Raw genomic sequence first — 20902 nt, forward strand, 5'->3', positions numbered from 1 at the left:
AACCATTCCCTTTCCTGTTCCACTAGCAAATTTACGAGAGGAAGCGATTGTTTGTAAGCTTTTGTACGAGCCGTTATATCTATTATATAGTCATAAAATTGTAGAAAAATAGATCTACAGAATCAAGCCATAATTATAATGCGGCTCGAAATTTTTAAACATGTACAGTGTTTCTTAGTAATATGATAACTTTAATTAGAGCTACATAGTATATACCCATGTACATGGTATGTACCAATCCCTCCTTTCACATATTTTTCTTTGCATTCATAGCAACAACAGTAATTCACCATTGCTATTACGCTATCAACAAAAGGTGAAACACAAGAATAGCTCTTGATATTATAAACTTCAAACGCTGCGGAAAGCACACACGCACAGCGAAGTTCCGAAAACACGTGACAATCCTGGTTTAATGTTGACAACATGCGCAGAACGCAATGCTCACTCCAGAGATATTTACTCTATTGGTTGGACGAGTTGTTGGAAGTTAATCGCCAGTACTGTTGGGAAATTGAAAGTTCTTCGCCAACAGTACTGTCGGGCAGTTGGAGGTGAACAGCCAGCAGTGATGGATGTTTAAATGTGAGAAGTTAGCATTGATGGAGGGTAGAGGTATGAAGTGTTAGTGTAGGCTAACGATCTGGAAGTACCCGACTTGGAGACAGAAAATTATTCATGATTATATGTCTTTGTAGCTAGTAGAAATCTTTGGGTAACAGAAGAAATATTGAATTTAATTGATGAAAGGAGAAAATATACAAATGCAGTAAATGAAGCAGTCAAAAAGGAATACAGACGTCTCAAAAATGAGATCGACAAGAAGTGCAAAATGGCTAAGCAGGGATGGCTAGAGGACAAATGTAAGGATGTAGAGGCTTATCTCACTAGGGGTAAGATAGATACTGCCTACAGGAAAATTAAAGAGACCTTTGGAGATAAGAGAACCACTTGTATGAATATCAAGAGCTCAGATGGAAACCCAGTTCTAAGCAAAGAAGGGAAAGCAGAAAGGTCGAAGGAGTATATAGAGGGTCTATACAAGGGCGATGTACTTGAGGACAATATTATGGAAATGGTAGAGGATGGAGATGAAGATGAAATGGGAGATACGATACTGCGTGAAGAGTTTGACAGAGCACTGAAAGACCTGAGTCGAAACAAGGCCCCCGGAGTAGACAACATTCCATTGGAACTACTGACGGCCTTGGGAGAGCCAGTCCTGACAAAACTCTACCATCTGGTGAGCAAGATGTATGAGACAGGCGAAATACCATCAGACTTCAAGAAGAATATAATAATTCCAATACCAAAGAAAGCAGGTGTTGACAGATGTGAAAATTACCGAACTATCAGTTTAATAAGTCACAGCTGCAAAATACTAATGCGAATTCTTTACAGACGAATGGAAAAACTAGTAGAATCCGACCTCGGGGAAGATCAGTTTGGATTCCGTAGGAATATTGGAACACGAGAGGCAATACTGACCCTACGACTTATCTTAGAAGCTAGATTAAGGAAAGCAAACCTACGTTTCTAGCATTTGTAGACTTAGAGAAAGCTTTTGACAATGTTGATTGGAATACTCTCTTTCAAATTCTGAAGGTAGCAGGGGTAAAATACAGGGAGCGAAAGGCTATTTACAATTTCTACAGAAACCAGATGGCAGTTACAAGAATCGAGGGACTTGAAAGGGAAACAGTGGTTGGGAAGGGAGTGAGACAGGGTTGCAGTCTCTCCCCGATGTTATTCAATCTGTATATTGAGCAAGCAGTGAAGGAAACAAAAGAAAAATTCGGAGTAGGTATTAAAATCCATGGAGAAGAAATAAAAATGTTGAGACAGCAAAGGACTTGGAAGAGCAGTTGAACGGAATGGATAGTGTCTTGAAAGGAGGATATAAGATGAACATCAACAAAAGCAAAACGAGGATAATGGAATATAGTCGAATAAAGTCGGGTGATGCTGAGGGAATTAGATTAGGAAATGAGACGATTAAAGTAGTAAAGGAGTTTTGCTATTTGGGGAGCAAAATAACTGATGATGGTTGAAGTAGAGAGGATATAAAATGTAGACTGGCAATGGCAAGGAAAGCGTTTCTGAAGAAGAGAAATTTGTTAACATCGAGTATAGATTTAAGTGTCAGGAAGTCATTTCTGAAAGTATTTGTATGGAGTGTAGCCATGTATGGAAGTGAAACATGGACGATAACTAGTTTGGACAAGAAGAGAATAGAAGCTTTCGAAATGTGGTGCTACAGAAGAATGCTGAAGATTAGATGGGTAGATCACATAACTAATGAGGAAGTATTGAATAGGATTGGAGAGAAGCGAAGTTTGTGACACAACTTGACCAGAAGAAGGGATCGGTTAGTAAGACATGTTCTAAGGCATCAAGGGATCACCAATTTAGTATTAGAGGGCAGCGTGGAGGGTAAAAACCGTAGAGGGAGACCAAGAGATGAATACGCTAAGCAGATTCAGAAGGATGTAGGTTGCAGTAGGTACTGGGAGATGAAGAAGCTTGCACAAGATAGAGTAGCATGGAGAGCTGCATCAAACCAGTCTCTGGACTGAAGACCAAAACAACAACATGTATTTGTACTGGATGTCACTGACGATTTATATTCGTGTTTGAACTGGATGTCACATTATTAAGATAAAAAATATATTTTTTGGTTTGCAACAAAATCTTTCCTTTGTAACCAACATGCCTATTAGTAGTTAGTAGCTTTAGTAGTTAGAATCTTTTATTTAGCTGGCAGTATTGACGCTCGCTGTATTTAAGTAGTTCCCGTAATGACGATTTTTGTGAGGTAAGTGCTTAATGAAATGCTTAGGTTATTGTTAGGATTGCTCCTTATTAAGGACCATTCTTTTGTATTAATTATTTGAAGTCAGTTTGTAATTTTTTTTGGGGGGGGGGGGGGGGGGGTGGGCAGTTAGATTCCGTTGCGCTAGAATATTGTGGGTCAGTGTTGACATGATAAAAGGAAGAGAGAAAGTAGACTCAGTGCGTTCAATTTTACTCAGCAGTTTCAGATTCATATAACGTAGGCGTTTCATCTTCTCAGTCATTCAGCAATTTAAGTACAGGCACACTCATTTAAATAAAGAAGTTTCATTGTTCTGGTTGGTTCAAATGGCTCTGAGCACTATGGGACTCAACTGCTGTGGTCATTAGTCCCCTAGAACTTAGAACTACTTAAACCTAACTAGCCTAAGGACATCACACACATCCATGCCCGAGGCAGGATTCGAACCTGCGACCGTATCAGTCGCACGCTTCCGGACTGCGCGCCTAGAACCGCGAGACCACCGCGGCCGGCTTCATTGTTCTAAAATAGTAATAATAGTAGTAGTAGTAGGAGTAGTATGGAACAGTGAGAAAAACTCTGATACGTGGCACAACCGGAAATATCATCTGCCATGCACTTGACAATGGTACATAGAGTGTAGGTGTAAATATAGAAGAGCAACAATTTTATGTGGTCGATTCGCAGAGGGAAATGCATCTCCTAGATAAGATTGAAGAGTCAGCTTCTTGAGCAACGCCATCGCGGAAGTGGACGGTTCAGTGTTAGGTGTGAGCTGTCTAGAACAACAGATAGGCCAGGCGATATCTGTGTGTTCGCAGGCGACCGCCTGGCCAACAGATTCTGTGGCGCAGTAGCTACTCGGCACCGGACCTGCAAGCAACCATCTTCCGTGTGTCAGACTACAGCCACAGCTACAGTTGCGGGAATCGAACCTTCGCACTACCAAATCTGTTTTCTGAGGGAATAACTCGACTGCAGGTGCGAGATAGTGTCCTTGTGTTTTTCGAAGACTGTTTGGCATTAAGGCTCGTCGCAAACAGTAAAGTGGAATATCAAGACCGACGCATCTTCTCATGCGCAACAGGTAAGCTTATATCTACATCTATAGGGTGTCCCAGGAGGACGGGTCAGTATTCAGGGTTATGTCGGGACGATAATTTGAGGAAAAAAATCTCCCTATTCCGAACAGTTTTCGAGACAGAACACATGTAGTATACACTATGTGATCAAAAGTATCCGGACATCGGGCTGAAAATGACTGTCAAGTTCGTGGCGCCTCCATCGGTAATGCTGAAATTCAGTATGGTGTTGGCCCACGCTTAGCCTTGATGACAGCTTCCACTCTCTCAGACATACGTTCAACCAGGTACTGGAAGATTGCCGGCCGGAGTGGCCGTGCGGTTCTAGGCGCTGCAGTCTGGAACCGAGCGGCCGCTACGGTCGCAGGTTCGAATCCTGCCTTGGGCATGGATGTGTGTGATGTCCTTAGATTAGTGAGGTTTAATTAGTTCTAAGTTCTAGGCGACTGATGACCTCAGAAGTTAAGTCCCATAGTGCGCAGAGCCATTTTTTTGCTGGAAGATTTCTTGCGGAATGGTAGCCCATTCTTCACGGAGTGCTGAACTGAGGAGATGTATCAATGTCGGTCGGTGAGGTCTGGCACGAAGTCGGCGTTTCAAAACATCCCAAAGGTGTTCTACAGGATTCAGGTCAGGACTCCGTGGAGGCCAGTCCATTGCAGGGAACTTATTGTCGTGTAACCACATCGCCACAGGGCGTGCATTATGAACAGGTGCTCGATCGTGTTGATAGATGCAATCGCCATCCCCGAATTGCTCTTCAACAGTGGTAAGCAAGAAGGTGCTTAAAATATCAGTGTAGGCCTGTGCTGTGATAGTGCCAGGCAAAAGTACAAGGGTTGCAAGCCCCCTCCATGACAAACACGACCACACCATGTCACCACCGCCTCCGAAATTTACTGTTGACGGTACACACCCTGGCAGATGACGTTCACCGAACATTCGCCATACCCACAGACTACCATCGTCTCTCCACGTTGTGCTCCGTGATTCGCCACTCTAGACAACGTTTTTTCCACTGTTAGATCGTCCAATGTTTACGGTCCTTACAACAAGCGAGGCGTCGTTTGGCATTTACCGGCGTGATGTGTGGATTATGAGCAGCCGCTCGACCATGAAATCCAAGTTTTCTCACCTCCCGTGTAACTGTCACAGTACTTGCAGTGGATCCTGATGCAGTTTGGAATTTCTGTGGGATGGTTTGGATAGATGTCTGCCTATTACACATTACGACCCTTTTCAACTGTCGGCGGTCTCTGTCAGTCATAGACGAGGTCGGCCTGTACGGTTTTTTGTTGTACATGTCCCTTCACTCTTGCACTTCACTATCACATCGGAAACAGGGGTCCTAGGGATGTTTAAGAGTGTGGAAATCTCGCTTACCGACGTATGATACAAGTGAGACCCAGTCACCTGACCACGTTCGTAGTCCGTGAGTTCCGTGGAGCGCCTCATTCTGCTCTCTCACGATGTCTAATGACTACTGAGGTCGTTGGTATGGAGTACCTGGCAGTAGGTGGCAGCAGAATGCGCCTAATATGAAAAATGTATCTTTTTGGAGGTGTCCCGATTCTTTTGATCACATAGTGTACATTGTTATTTATTCTCTGGATTATTCAGTACATTGTCAGGTTTACACATGTATATATATACAACAGTTAACAAACCTGAAACATGCGTTTTACAAAGTATCAACTGAAAAATAACACATTCGCTTCCAAACATTCTCGTGCACGTCACATTGTCGTTGTAAAATTCGCAATAAATGTTCGGATATCCCACCATTAACTCTGACGCATTTGTGCACTCTTGGGAGAGACCATATTGTGTTGGATGTCTGAGTGCCTCTCCAACCTCCATAATAAAGGCAGCATCGTGCGTGGTGCGGCCAAACACTTCACTTCGTTTATTCATCTTTCGTTGGTACGCCTCAGACTTCATCTAAATCAATAAACAAAAATCTAACGGCATAAGGTCTGGTGATCTCAGTGGCTAATTAAGTTTATTACCACGATCAATCTAGCGATTAGGGTAAATGCTGTTTAGATAGTCCCTCACACGTCTGACAAAATGTTTAGGAACTCCGTCATGCTGGAAGTATGTAGCAAGCCAAAGGAACGTGCCAACAAACGAAGTGTTCTAAAAAGAATTCAAATAATTTCGTTCGCTCTTTTAAAATGACCGTACCTACCAACATGTTACCGTTCATACCGCACCGTCTCACAAAATACCGAACATGTAGGAACAACCAGAAAAAACACATCACACAAGATAGAATAAACCGAAAGCTGAATTAGCACGTCTCATGATTGATCAAAAAACGAAACACTGTAACGTGTCAATTTTCCTGGGGCCATCAGTTATTAGGTGTGTTGCTGATTCCGTTCACTGTAGAATAATACATTGAAGAGCCAAAGAAACTGGTACACCTGCCTAATATTGTGTAGGGCCCCCGCGATCACGCAGAAGTGACGCAGCATGACGTGGCATGGCCTGTCTGAAGTAATGCTGGAGGTAACTGACACCATGAATCCTGCAGGGGTGTCGATAAATCCGTAAAAGTACGAGGGGTGGAGATCTCTTCTGAACAGCACGTTGCAAGACGTCCCAGATATGCTTAATAATGTTCATGTCTGGAGAGATTGGTGGACAGCGAAAGTATTTAAACTCAGAAGATTGTTCCTGAAGCCACTTTGTAACAATTCTGGACATGTGGGGTGTCGCATTGTCCTGCTGGAACTACCCAAGTCCATAGCAATGCACAATGGACAGGAATGGAAGCAGGATGTTTACGTGCGTGTCACCTGTCAGAGTCGTATCGAGGGGTGTCAGGGAGTCCCATACCATTATTAATTATCTGAAAACAGAATACGACACTAATGATCCAGCTGACTTATACATAAAGGGAAAGAGAAGTATGGAGGTCAATACTTTCTGACGTTTTGGTACCGTTTTAGAGGCGGAGGGAAATTCAGAGGTAGAAATTAATAAAAGAATTAGCAATGGAAGGAAGATCGTTGGGATACTCAGTTCAGTCTTATGGAGCAGAAATGTAAAAGGAATCGTATATAAATCGATTCTAGAGAGCATAGTCACGTATGTAGTGGAGTCACGGACTAGTAACATGTAAGTAAGCATCCTGTCTGATCACCTGCATGCGGGCCGGAGTGGCCGAGCGGTTCTAGGCGCTACAGTCTGGAACCGCGCGACCGCTACCGTCGCAGGTTCGAATCCTGCCTCGGGCATGGATGTGTGTGATGTCCTTAGGTTAGTTAGGTTTAAGTAGTTCTAAGTTCTAGGGGACTGATGATCATAGCAGTTAAATCCCATACTGCTCAGAGCCATTTGAACCATTTTGATCACCTGCATCCATTCATGTCCATTGAGTATTCCGATGGCTTGGGCAATTCCAACAGGACAATGCGAACTCCACACGTGCAGAATTGCAACAGAGTGGCTCCAGGAACACTCTTCTGAGTTCAAACACTTCTGCGGGCCACCAAACTCCTCGTACATGAACATTATTTAATATATCTGGGATGCCTTGCAACGTGCTGTTTAGAAGAGATCTCCACCTCACTCGTACTCTTACGGATTTATGCACATCCCTGCAGGATTCATGGTGTCAGTTCCCTCCGGCATTACTTCAGACATTAGTCGAACCCATGCCACGTCACGTTGTGGCACTTCAGCGTGCTCGCGGGGACCCTATACGATATTAGGCAGGAGTAGCAGTTTCTTTGGCTCTTCAGTGTTTGTTATCTTTATATATTTCTTCTATAATTGTAATTAATAATAATTATAATAATAATAATAAGTATTGTAGAATATTACACCAGTGTTGTGTGTGTTTCATTCATAATAATAAGTCTTATTTCGTAAATCTTAAACATTGTGATCGACAATTCTATCAGAATTTGACAAGAATAAAACGTCAAACAGGTTGGATAGTGAGATACATTCTTGTGGGACTCTAGCGTAAAGAAATTAGATGCGTTCTATCCCGGAAACCAAAGGATTTCGGTATATGGCCATGTGGAGTTTTACGCTTGAAGTAAGCGTTCCTCTCTTATCCCTAAATACTGGCCATGTCCCCTGGAGCATCCTATATACTCTGCAGACCACCTTACGTTGCATGGCGGAGGGTACCTGTGGCACAACTAACTTTTGCCACTTCCGTGTTCTAGTCGTGAATAGTCAATGGGAAGAGCTACTGTCTATCAACTCTCATTCGTTTTGTTTTCCCGGCGTGGTCGTTTCGGGAGATGTATATGGCGGAAGTAATATGCTGCCCGAAATTTCAACAGTAAACCTCTATGTCAGGGGTCTCCAAACTGTTATTCCGCGGGCCACATTGACTCCTCCACGAAGTCATAAGGGCCAAGATCCTAGCACTCCATGATCACCGTAATGTAAGGCTAAAGGAAAGATGAAATCGCAAAAATCTAAGTTTGCGGGAATAGCTAGCACTCAAATAAGCGGAGAATGGTCTGTCTGTTTATTGTGGATAGCCACAAGTTTAACCATAACCTTCCGCTTTGTAAAGATAGAGCTCCGACAATGTCGCGGTGTATTGGTCGCGATAGGCCTCTAAACTCAATTGTTGGCAGTATAGGTACCACCTCAAATATTTCGCGGGCCGGATACAGGGGATGTCCGGCCACCTTGACGGTCATGCACTTCGTCTTGCCTTCCGTATACGCCTCCCGTCCCCCGCGCGGATCCTCTATGATCTCATTCCTTTCCCCCATTTGCTCCTATTCCCTGAACATATCCACATACTCCCGCCGACTCCATCCCCGTCACCCCCTGGTTGCTCCTCTCCTCACCCATCCCCGCACCCTGCCACGTCTTCACTGTTGTGTCCCCCTACCCTCCATCTCTACACCCTTCATATCCTTTACCAAGGTGGCTTCCGTCAACTCCCCCTCCTGGATAATGCCATATCTCCCTCCATTTATCCCTCCTATCAACTCTGATCGTCACGCCTCCTCCTTTCCTCTCTCCTTTCAGAAAAATGGTTCAAATGGCTCTGAGCACTATGGGACTTAACATCTGAGGTCATCAGTCCCCTAGAACTTAGAACTACTTAAACCTAAGTAAGCTAAGAACATCACACACATCCATGCCCGAGGCAGGATTCGAACCTGCGACCGTAGCGGTCGGTGGCGCCAGACTGTAGCGCCTAGAACCACTCGGCCACACCTTTCTCGATTATGTCTCGATGGGATTCATATTGGGCAATCTGGGTGAACAAATAGTTCACTCTAATTGTCCAGAACGTTAGGCAAAACAATCACGAAAAATTATGGCCCCGTCACATGGCGCATTGTCATCCCTAAAAATTCGAGTGTCGTTTGGGAACATGACGTTCATAAATGGGTGTGGATAGAGTCTATTCGGTTACTTAGTCTACCGAATACAACCATTTCCAGTCAATGATCGGTTCAATTGGAGCAGAGGACCTAGTCCACTCCATGTAAATACAGTCCACACCATACTGGAGCCTCCATCAGCTTATTAGTACTAGCTGAGGCCTAAGTCATACCCGATGGCTCCACACTCTATGAGACTGTAGTAACACTGTAGTTCCTCACCAAGACGTCGGCACTATGAGATCTCTCCCTAGGCCACCATCATACTCATAGATGGTGGTGCAGGACTGCTGTCCGTAGAGAAACAAAGTGAGATGGCATTCACCAGCACTGCATACGTCCCAATCATGACACCATTCCAAACGTAGCCGTTTTTAACTCCAGCCTAGTCTGGCTGCTGGTAGTCTCGGGCTGATCTACATGTACATCTACATCTATACTCCGCAAGCCACCTGACGGTGTGTGGCGGAGGGTACCCTGAGTACCTCTATCGGTTCTGCCTTCTATTCCAGTCTCGTATTATTCGTGGAAAGAAGGATTGTCGGTATGCTTCTGTGTGGGCGCTAATCTCTCTGATTTTATCCTCATGGTCTTTTCGCATAGATATACGTAGGAGGGAGCAATATACTGCTTGACTCTTCGGTGAAGGTATGTTCTCGAAACTTCAACAAAAGCCCGTACCGAGCTACTGAGCGTCTCTCCTGCAGAGCCTTCCACTGGAGTTTATCTGTTTTCGGATTGCATTTAGTTAGGATTCTTCCAATGAATCTCAGTCTGGTATCTCCTTTACCGGCTATCAACTTTATATGATCATTCCATTTTAAATCACTCCTAATGCTTACTCCCAGATAATTTATGGAATTAACTGCTTCCAGTTGCTGACCTGCTATTTTGTAGCTAAGTGATAAGCTTTCTATGTATTCGCAACACATTACACTTGTCTACATTGAAATTCAATTGCCATTCCCTCCACCATGAGTCAATGCGCTGCAGATCCTCCTGCATTTCAGTACAATTTTCCATTGTTACAACCTCTCGATACACCACAGCATCATCTGCAAAAAGCCTCAGTGAACTTCCGATGTCATCCACCAGGTCATTTATGTATATTGTAAATAGCAACGGTCCTATGACACTCCCCTGCGGCACACCTGAAATCACTCTTACTTCGGAAGACTTCTTTCCATTGAGAATGACATGCTGCGTTCCGTTATCTAGGACCTCTTCAATCCAATCACACAATTGGTCTGATAGTCCATATGGTCTTACTTTGTTCATTAAACGACTGTGGGGAACTGTATCGAACGCCTTGCGGAAGTCAAGAAACACGGCATCTACCTGTGAACCTATGTATATGGCCCTCTGAGTCTCGTGGAAGAATAGCGCGAGCTGGGTTTCACACGACCGTCTTTTTCGAAACCCATGCTGATTCCTACAGAGTAGATTTCTAGTCTCCAGAAAAGTCATGATGCTCGAACATAATACGTGTTCCAGAATTCTACAACTGATCGACGTTAGAGATATAGGTCTATAGTTCTGCACATCTGTTCGACGTTCCTTCTTGAAAACCGGGATGACCTGTGCCCTTTTCCAATCCTTTGGAACGCTGCGCTCTTCGCTGATGGTACTGGGTGGCTCGTGATGTTGTTGGGTGTGGTCCGAGAAGGGGGCTCACAACCCGAACCACAAGCCACTGTTAAGCACTAATGAAGGACTGGGTCCCTTAATTCGATTACACATAATTCATTAAAGGTCAATCCAATACATTTACTTCAAATAACATAAATGAAGTTGTACTTGAATCTGCCTGACATTAAACAGGAATGTTGTTTTTGTTGTTGTTGTTGTGGTCTTCAACCCTGAGATTGGTTTGATGCAGCTCTCCATGCTACTCTATCCTGTGCAAGCTTCTTCATCTCCCAGCAGCTACTGCAACCTACATCCTTCTGAATCTGCTTAGTGTAGTCATCTCTTGGTCTCCCTCTACGATTTTTACCCTCCACGCTGCCCTCCAATACTAAATTGGTGATCCCTCGATGTCTCAGAACATGTCCTACCAACCGATCCCTTCTTCTAGCCAAGTTGTGCCACAAACTCCTCTTCTCCCCAATTCTTTTCAATACCTCCTCATTATTTATGTGATCTACCCATCTAATCATCAGCATTCTTCTGTAGCACCACCTTTTCGAAAGCTTCTTGTGTAAACTATTTATCGTCCACGTTTCACTTCCATACGTGGCTACACTCCATACAAATACTTTCAGAAACGACTTCCTGACATTTAAATCTATACTCAATGTTAACAAATTTTTCTTCTTCAGAAACAATTTCAGTATCAGCTGTTTTAGTGCGTGAAGAGCGAGCTAAGCCAATAAGCACATAAAGTAAACAATTTTCCGTAGTTCAAAGTAAGAGAAAAACAAAATTGAATCAATACAGCCCCACTGACAAATATCCAAAAAACCTTACAATACGACTCAAAAGAACACAGTGAAGTGGGGAGCAGTCATTCACCTGACAGAACACTTCGAAATGAGTTCAATAACACAGCTGCGTGCCCTAGAAAACTGCAAGACATTAAATACACTTTACATAGAATTAACATTAGGCCACTTCTGTTTGAACTGCAGTGTCCCAAAGAAACAGGTGCTTATTCTTTCTCCTTTCTAGGTGGAGGCTGTGCCAAGAACACAGATTGCCACAAAAACACAGTTTTACTGTGAAATCTTACAGAGCACCCGGAAGCAGTTACAGACAAGGGGTCGGCACGCGCAAATAACGCAGGCTAAGAGTCAGGCTGGGAGCACATCCTACGAGAACTTGTTCACGCTATGCTCACCACAAACCGTCGTCATTCCGGCCGAACATCCGCTTGCGGTGGCTGCCAGAAGTACGAAGCAACCAACATGCGCTCGCCGTGCTTCTCACACAAGCACCTCAATTTGTACAAACATCTAGGCCAACACCAACTCCGGAATCCCCTCTCGCTGCAAGGCTCGGCACAGTTTATACGAAATGCCTTCTAGGCAACCAGTTACCGCCGCAGGAGTTTCACGATTAGCAAACAGCCCCAGCGTAATAGACGTCATACATGTGCTTACGCCCGAGCCACAACACCGCCAGTCTCACCGTCCCGCGCGCCCCAGCCGAAAAGGCAAAGATGCTCATACCCGGGGACGCGCCAAAGATAACTAGCCGATCGCTGCTGATCGACCAGCGATCTGGCTCAGGGTGTGAAGTGGCTACTGTGTGCAAGGCGAGCAGTACGGTGATCCTCCCGTGGGAGGGTTGGACGTGGAACCCCGACGAGCATGGCTGCCCTCACATTTACAAGCAGTCCAACATCGGGCCACTTTCACACCCGAATGAGCTGCAAATCTGGATACTGCCAAAAGCCAAGTCAAAGCAAAAAGCCAGCCAATTGGAGACCTGTCAGGTGGTGATAACGCTGTCTCACACGATTATGAAGCATCTCCGGGTCCTTCGCAGAGCTCACTCAACATCTGAGGCTGTTTTCACGCCCCTTGTACAGGGTGGTCCATTGATCGTGACAAATATCTCACGAAATAAGCGTCAAACGAAAAAACTACAAAGAACGAAACTTGTCTAGCTTGAAGGGGGAAACCAGATGGCGCTATGGTTGGCCCACTAGATGGCGCTCCCATAGGTCAAATGGATATCAACTGCGTTTTTTAAAATAGGAACCCCCATTTCGTATTACATTTTCGTGTAGTACGTAAAGAAATATGAATGTTTTAGTTGGACCACTTTTTTCGCTTTGTGACAGATGGCACTGTAATAGTCACAAACATAAGGCTCACAATTTTAGACGAATAGTTGGTAACAGGTAGGTTTTTTAAATTAAAATACAGAACGTAGGTACGTTTGAACATTTTATGTCGGTTGTTCCAATTTGATAAATGTACCTTCGCGAACTTGTCATTTCTGAGAACGCATGCTGTTACAGCGTGATTACCTGTAAATACCACATTAATGCAATACATGCTCAAAATGATGTCCGCCAACCTCAATGCATTTGGCAATACGTGTAATGACATTCCTCTCAACAGCGAGTAGTTCGCCTTCCGTAATGTTCGCACATGCTGACGCATGTTGTCAGCGATGTCGGTGGATTACGATAGCAAATATCCTTTAACTTTCCCCACAGAAAGAAATCCGGGGACGTTAGATCCGGTGAACGTGCTTCGACGACCAATCGACCTGTCACGAAATATGCTATTCAATACCGCTTCAACCGCACGCGACTCATGTGCCGGACATCCATCATGTTGGAAGTATATCGCCATTCTGTCATCCAGTGAAACATCTTGTAGTAATATCGGTAATGTAAGATCGGTAATGTATCAGCATGCATTGCACCATTTAGATTGCTATCGATAAAACGGGGGCCAATTACCATTCCTCCCACCAAGCTCGCTGATGTTCCACTTGTCGCAGCCATCTTGGATTTCCCGTTGCCCAATAGTGCATATTATGCCTGTTTACGTTACCGCCGTTGGTGAATGACGCTTAGTCACTAAATAGAAGGCCTGCAAAATATCTGTCATCGCCCCGTAATTTCTCTTGTGTCCTGTGGCAGAACTGTACACGACGTCCAAAGTTGTCGCAGTGCAATTCCTGGTGCATACAAATATGGTACGGGTGCAATCGCTGTTGATGTAGCATTCTCAACAACGACGTTTTTGAGGTTCCCGATTCTCGCGCAATTTGTCTGCTACTGATGTGCAGATTAGCCGCGACAGCAGCTAAAGCACCTACTTGGGCATCATCATTTGTTGCAGGTCGTGGTTGACGTTTGACACGTAGCTGAACACTTCCTGTTTCCTTAAATAATGTAACTATCCGGCGAACGGTCCGGACACTTGGATGATGTCGTCCAGGATACCGAGCAGCATACATAGCAAACGCCCGTTGGGCGTTTTGATCACAATAGCCATACATCAACACGATACCGACCTTTTCCGCAATTGGTAAACGGTCCATTTTAACACGAGTAATGTATCACGAAGAAAATACCGCCCGCACTGGCGGAATTTTACGTGATACCACGTACTTATACGTTTGTGACTATTACAGCGCCATCTATCACAAAGCGAAAAAAGTGGTCCAACTAAAACATTCATATTTCTTTACGTAATACACGAATATGTAATATAAAATGGGGTCTCCTATGTAAAAAAATACCCATTTGTTATCCGTTTGACCTATGGCAGCGCCATCTAGCGGGCCAACCGTAGCGCCATCTGGTTTGCCCCTTCAAGCTAGACGAGTTTCGTTTGTTGTAGTTTTTTCGTTTGATGCTTATTTCGTGAGATACTTGGCCCGGTCGCTATCAATGGACCACCCTGTATATGTAGCAGTCTTGATAACAACACTGAACACGACAGCACAAATGCACTCTCTTTCAGGGAGATGGTGTATGTGTGACAACTGGCCATGTCTTCTGAATGCTTCACATTTCTTGTCACGCAGTGCATTTCATCATGACATGATTAAGAAAACATTTCATAACTCGTCAGCTGAAAAGCCTTATGCAACTTATTCAAATCTTCTACTTATGAACACCTCTCCGGTACAGTTATCTTGAGAAACTGGTACAAAAAGTACCAAATCGTCTCAAGATGATCTGGCAGTACGTCGAAACTGGCAATGATACCGTCTGTGTGAGTTGAAGTATTCTTCTGTCTGCTGCTTACGAATTTATGCGAAACCCCAGCGTTGTGAAAAATAATCTCTTCAGGCTTACCTGTGAGACAGCTACATCCTGAAAAAGCAGTGCTCTATGAAATGTGCGCAGCACACCAAATTAACTCTTTGGAAGACTCGGGCCCCAGTAGTGAAACGTAAGCTGTGGTATTGACAAGTTATCATTGGTTCAAATGGCTCTGAGCACTCTGGGACTTAACATCTATGGTCATCAGTCCCCTAGAACTTACAACTACTTAAACCTAACTAACCCAAGGACAGCACACAACACCCAGCCATCACGAGGCAGAGAAAATCCCTGACCCCGCCGGGAATCGAACCCGGGAACCCTGGCGTGGGAAGCGAGAACGCTACTGCACGACCACGAGATGCGGGCCAAGTTATCATTCATAAACATGAATCACGATAGAGGATTTCCCGACTACGTATATCGAAAGCATGATTTGACTGAACTCTAAATTTATTGCACAAGTTTAAGTGGGCAAGAAAAATGAAATGAAGTAACATGACTTTACTTGACGCACAATGAAACATTGACTACGATGAATCTGAAATAATTCAAAAAATGATTGGGAAAGTGAATTTGTGCGGAAATGGAATTTGCTAAAATCGCCTCAATTTCCTAATGAATTTACCGCGAGCTGCGGTGAGGCGTGTTTGAAGGAAAAGTTATCCACGCAACTGTGACTGTGCCCTCGAACATGGGAAGGCTAAGCTGTCCTGATGTGCTGACACGAGATGCTCCTCTCCCGTACTCGCTGACGTAGAGGGAGCAGACGGCTGATGTTGTGGCTCGCTGCTCCCAGGAGTGGCCTGCTGTGAATTCAAACACTGGACTCCGTCATTCTCCGCTGTATAGAGGAGCTGCTTCAGAAATCTGCCGTTGCGCTTGAGAGCGGAGCCAAGTTTCCTCCAAAGCGCCTCAGAAGCAAGAGGATCTTGAAGTTACAATTAAGATTATCTATGTTTTTCTCCCTAGGAAATTTCGTCTACCAAACCTAAATAATTTACATTTCCTCCACCAATGGCGTAACTGTTTGGTTATTAAAAATCTGCCACCAGAAGTGTGCTAAACGCCAAATTCAATGACCTCGCTTACCGCTTCTCTTTTTTCGAACAAATCAACTCACGCACAGCCCGCAGCTCGTGGTCGTGCGGTAGCGTTCTCGCTTCCCACGCCCGGGTTCCCGGGTTCGATTCCCGGCGGGGTCAGGGATTTTCTCTGCCTCGTGATGACTGGGTGTTGCGCGCTGTCCTTGGGTTAGTTAGATTTAAGTAGTTCTAAGTTCTAGGGGACTGATGACCATAGATGTTAAGTCCCATAGTGCTCAGAGCCAACCCACGCACAGTGTCACGCTGACATCACTTTACAGCCACCAACCAATGGTCTGTTTGTTGTTAAGACAGTTTCCTCCAGCCTTTACAAAATACACGCATCAAAAAAAGTTTTGCATCAACTCGTTTCCGAGGGTTGCGGAACCTGTACAGAAAATTGGGTTAGAGATCAACATAAACATCATTTCCGCCCTTTTTACTGCTCATCAAAACCACATATTGCATGTTGTACCACCATACAGCGAGACCTTCAGAGGTGGTGATCCAGATTGCTGTACACACCGGTACCTCTAATACCAAATAGCACGTCCTCGTACATTGATGCATGCCTGTATTCGTCGTGGCATACTATTCACAAGTTCATCGAGGCATTGTCGGTCCAGATTGTCCCACTCCTCAACGGCCAATCGGCGTAGATCACTCAGAGTGGTTGGTGGGTCACGTCGTCCATAAACAGCACTTTTCAATCTTTCCCAGGCATGTTCGATAGAGTTCATGTCTGGAGAACATGCTGGCCACTCTACTCGAGCCATGTCGTTATCCTGAAGGAGTCATTCACAAGATGTGCACGACGGGGGCGCGAATTGTCGCCCATGAAGACGAATGCCTCACCAATATGCTACCGATATGGTTGCACTATCGGTCGGAGGATGGCATTCACGTATCGTACAGCCGTTACGGCGCCTTCCATGACCACCAGCAGCGTACGTCGGCCCCACATAATGCCGCCCCAAAACAGCAGGGAACCTCCACCTTGCTGCATCCACTGGATAGTGTGTCTAAGGCGTTCAGCCTGACCGGGTTGCCTCCAAACACGTCTCTGACGATAGTTTGGTTGAAGGCATATGCGACACTCATCGGTGAAGAGAACGTGATGCCAATCCTGAGCGGTCCATTCGGCATGTTGTTGGGCCCATTTGTACCGCGCTGCATGGTGTAGAGGTTGCAAATATGGACCTCGCCATGGACGTCGGGAGTGAAGTTGCGCATCATGCAGTCTATTATGCACAGTTTGAGTCGTAACACGACATCCTGTGGGTGTACGAAAAGCATTATTCAACAAGGTGGCGTTGCTTTCAGGGTTCCTCCGAGCCATAATCCGTAGCGGCCATCCTCTGCAGTAGTAGCCCTTGGGCGGCCTGAGCGAGGCATGTCATCGGCAGTTCCTGTCTCTCTGTGTCTCCTCCATGTCCTGACAACATCACTTTGGTTCACTGCGAGACGATTGGACACTTCCCTTGATGAGAGCCCTTTCTGGTACAAAGTAACAATGCGGACGCGATCGAACCGCGGTATTGACCGTTAAGGCACGATTGAACTATAGACAACACGAGCCGTGTACCTCCTTCCTGGTGGAATGACTGGAACTGATCGGCTGTCGGACCCCCTCCCTCTAATAGGCGCTGCTCATGCATGGTTGCTTACTTCAATGGGCGGGTTTAGTGTCATCTCTGAACAGTCAAAGGGACTAGTCTGTGATACAATATCCACAGTCAACGTCTATCTTCGGGAGTTCTGGGAACTGATGAAAAACTTTCTTGATGTGTGTGATTAAGAGAAAAGGTATCTTCCTTCCATGGTGACAGCCTGCCGGACATCTGCAGCGCTACTGTTTTTTGGGATCTGTTTCCGCGTATTTTAGGACAGCTAAGAGATGCCTATCTTGCAGAACGTTTCTTTGACATAGGCCTGACTGTCTTCTTCTGCTGCGCCGAATTTCTAATTAATGTTTTCAGGGCACCTCTCTCTCTCTCTCTCTGCCAGGGCACAAACAGTAAAAAGCACCATTCCTCACCTGGAACTAGTCTTTTTAACGTGACTGCCGCCTTAGCTATTGTTGTTCCATATGCAATGACACAGCCACAGAAGTTCGGCTGAGACTGCGTCTGGTCCTCTGCTTCCATGAAGACGATGCATACGACCCTAGTGGCTTGTACCTGTGTCAGCCACTTGCCAGTTCTCACAACATCTCATTCATTACCTTCAGGGGTTTCGTTTAGCTTGTGTCTCAGCATGAATGTAGTGTCTCACGAACTGCAGCATGACACAGCTTGGAAGTTCACCCAAAGATATACGAGGACTGATCGGGAAGTAAGGTCTGATGGCATGTGAGATGGAAACCACAGTGAAAATCCGACGAAGCTTTGTACAGATGCGTTGGGCAGCGCCTTTAGTATGCCCGTCGAACGCCTGACGTCGCTCTGGTGAGTTCTGAGCACACAGTGAGCACGTAAATATGCTTAGGACAGTGGTGTCTCCCACCAAGCATGAAGGCCTGGTGTGAGATTTCGCCTGATGTTCTGCGGCTCACATAACACAAATGTCATGCGTTTCCTTCTGCATGACAATTTATAAGTATATGTTTACGTAATGTGTATACATAAACATACAGTTATAAATGTCCCCGTTCGTAGTCGCTAATTATAACAATATGTTTACTTTTGTGCTGTAACATAAAGCTATAATCAGCGGTGGAAATATACACTCCTGGAAATTGAAATAAGAACATCGTGAATTCATTGTCCCAGGAAGGGGAAACTTTATTGACACATTCCTGGGGTCAGATACATCACATGATCACACTGACAGAACCACAGGCACATAGACACAGGCAACAGAGCATGCACAATGTCGGCACTAGTACAGTGTAAATCCACCTTTCGCAGCAATGCAGGCTGCTATTCTCCCATAGAGACGATCGTAGAGATTCTGGATGTAATCCAGTGGAACGGCTTGCCATGCCATTTCCACCTGGCGCCTCAGTTGGACCAGCGTTCGTGCTGGACGTGCAGACCGCGTGAGACGACGCTTCATCCAGTCCCAAACATGCTCAATGGGGGACAGATCCGGAGATCTTGCTGGCCAGGGTAGTTGACTTACACCTTTTAGAGCACGTTGGGTGGCACGGGATACATGCAAACGTGCATTGTCCTGTTGGAACAGCAAGTTTCCTTGCCGGTCTAGGAATGGTAGAACGATGGGTTCGATGACGGTTTGGATGTACCATGCACTATTCAGTGTCCCCTCGACGATCACCAGAGGTGTACGGCCAGTGTAGGAGATCGCTCCCAACACCATGATGCCGGGTGTTGGCCCTGTGTGCCTCGGTCGTATGCAGTCCTGATTGTGGCGCTCACCTGCACGGCGCCAAACACGCATACGACCATCATTGGCACCAAGGCAGAAGCGACTCTCATCACTGAAGACGACAAGTCTCCATTCGTCCCTCCATTCACGCCTGTCGCGACACCACTGGAAGCGGGCTGCACGATGTTGGGGCGTGAGCGGAAGACGGCCTAACGGTGTGCGGGACCGTAGCCCAGCTTCATGGAGACGGTTGCGAATGGTCCTCGCCGATACCCCAGGAGCAACAGTGTCTAATTTGCTGGGAAGTGGCGGTGCGGTCCCCTACGGCACTGCGTAGGATCCTACGGTCTTGGCGTGCATCCGTGCGTCGCTGCGGTCCGGTCCCAAGTTGACGGGCACGTGCACCTTCCGCCGACCACTGGCGACAACATCGATGTACTGTGGAAACCTCACGCCCCACGTGTTGAGCAATTCGGCGGTACGTCCAACCGGCCTCCCGCATGCCCACTATACGCCCTCGCTCAAAGTCCGTCAACTGCACATACGGTTCACGTCCACGCTGTCGCGGCATGCTACCAGTGTTAAAGACTGCGATGGAGCTCCGTATGCCACGGCAAACTGGCTGACACTGACGGCGGCGGTGCACAAATGCTGCGCAGTTAGCGCCATTCGACGGCCAACACCGCGGTTCCTGGTGTGTCCGCTGTGCCGTGCGTGTGATCATTGCTTGTACAGCCCTCTCGCAGTGTCCGGAGCAAGTACGGTGGGTCTGACACACCGGTGTCAATGTGTTCTTTTTTCCATTTCCAGGAGTGTATTTGCGAACGCCGACCGTGTGCGGCTGTTTTCCTGTTGGATCGTCTGATCAGTCGGAAGTTGCACTGCAGAGGAGAGTAAATGCCTATTCAAAATATAATTATTTTTTGGATAGCTCAACATGAATTTCCTAAGGGACCGTAGTTTATCATGCATTTACCAGTAGAATGTGGCGCGGAGAAAATATTTCGCCGCATACAACTTCCGTCCCATTTCGACGAAAGAATTCGTGACTGTGAACACTCTATTTGGCAGAAACATAAAGAAAATTAAATAACTTCATGAAGGAGTGAGACATAGATTCTGTATTAACTAAATAGTCCATACACCAATTCCATTTAAATCTGAATTTATGGCAATTAATAGAAGAACTTACACTGCAATGAAAGATTTAACATGGATGCCGTTTTGACTGGCACTTCTCTTCTCGTAATGACAATAATTCCTTTGACGTTTTCACATACATGTCGCACAATAAATTTACTGCTATGCAGTATTGCACTTTTAGTATTGCACTTTTACTTTACACTAAAATAATATTATTTTTAACGATAATAATACGGCGACAAGACATTCGCATCCGACACAAGTTACAAGAGACAAGAGAAGAATGAGGAACTGAGTAACTGTTCCTCGAGAATATCTCGTACATCAAAAGTATGTAT

General features: G+C 45.5%; 1 long non-coding RNA gene across 1 annotated transcript in view; it reads left to right on the top strand.

Annotated features, from left to right (window-relative positions):
- Nucleotides 1-3650: 3650 nt before the first annotated feature.
- LOC126291965 (uncharacterized) overlaps nucleotides 3651-20902 on the top strand; it is a 35059-nt gene continuing 17807 nt past the window's right edge. The window contains exon 1 of the long non-coding RNA XR_007551963.1: nucleotides 3651-3902. This is a non-coding gene — a long non-coding RNA (uncharacterized LOC126291965). The remainder of the gene's footprint in view (nucleotides 3903-20902) is intronic.

The sequence above is a fragment of the Schistocerca gregaria genome, chromosome 9 (assembly GCF_023897955.1).
Source record: "Schistocerca gregaria isolate iqSchGreg1 chromosome 9, iqSchGreg1.2, whole genome shotgun sequence".
NCBI lineage: Eukaryota > Metazoa > Arthropoda > Insecta > Orthoptera > Acrididae > Schistocerca > Schistocerca gregaria.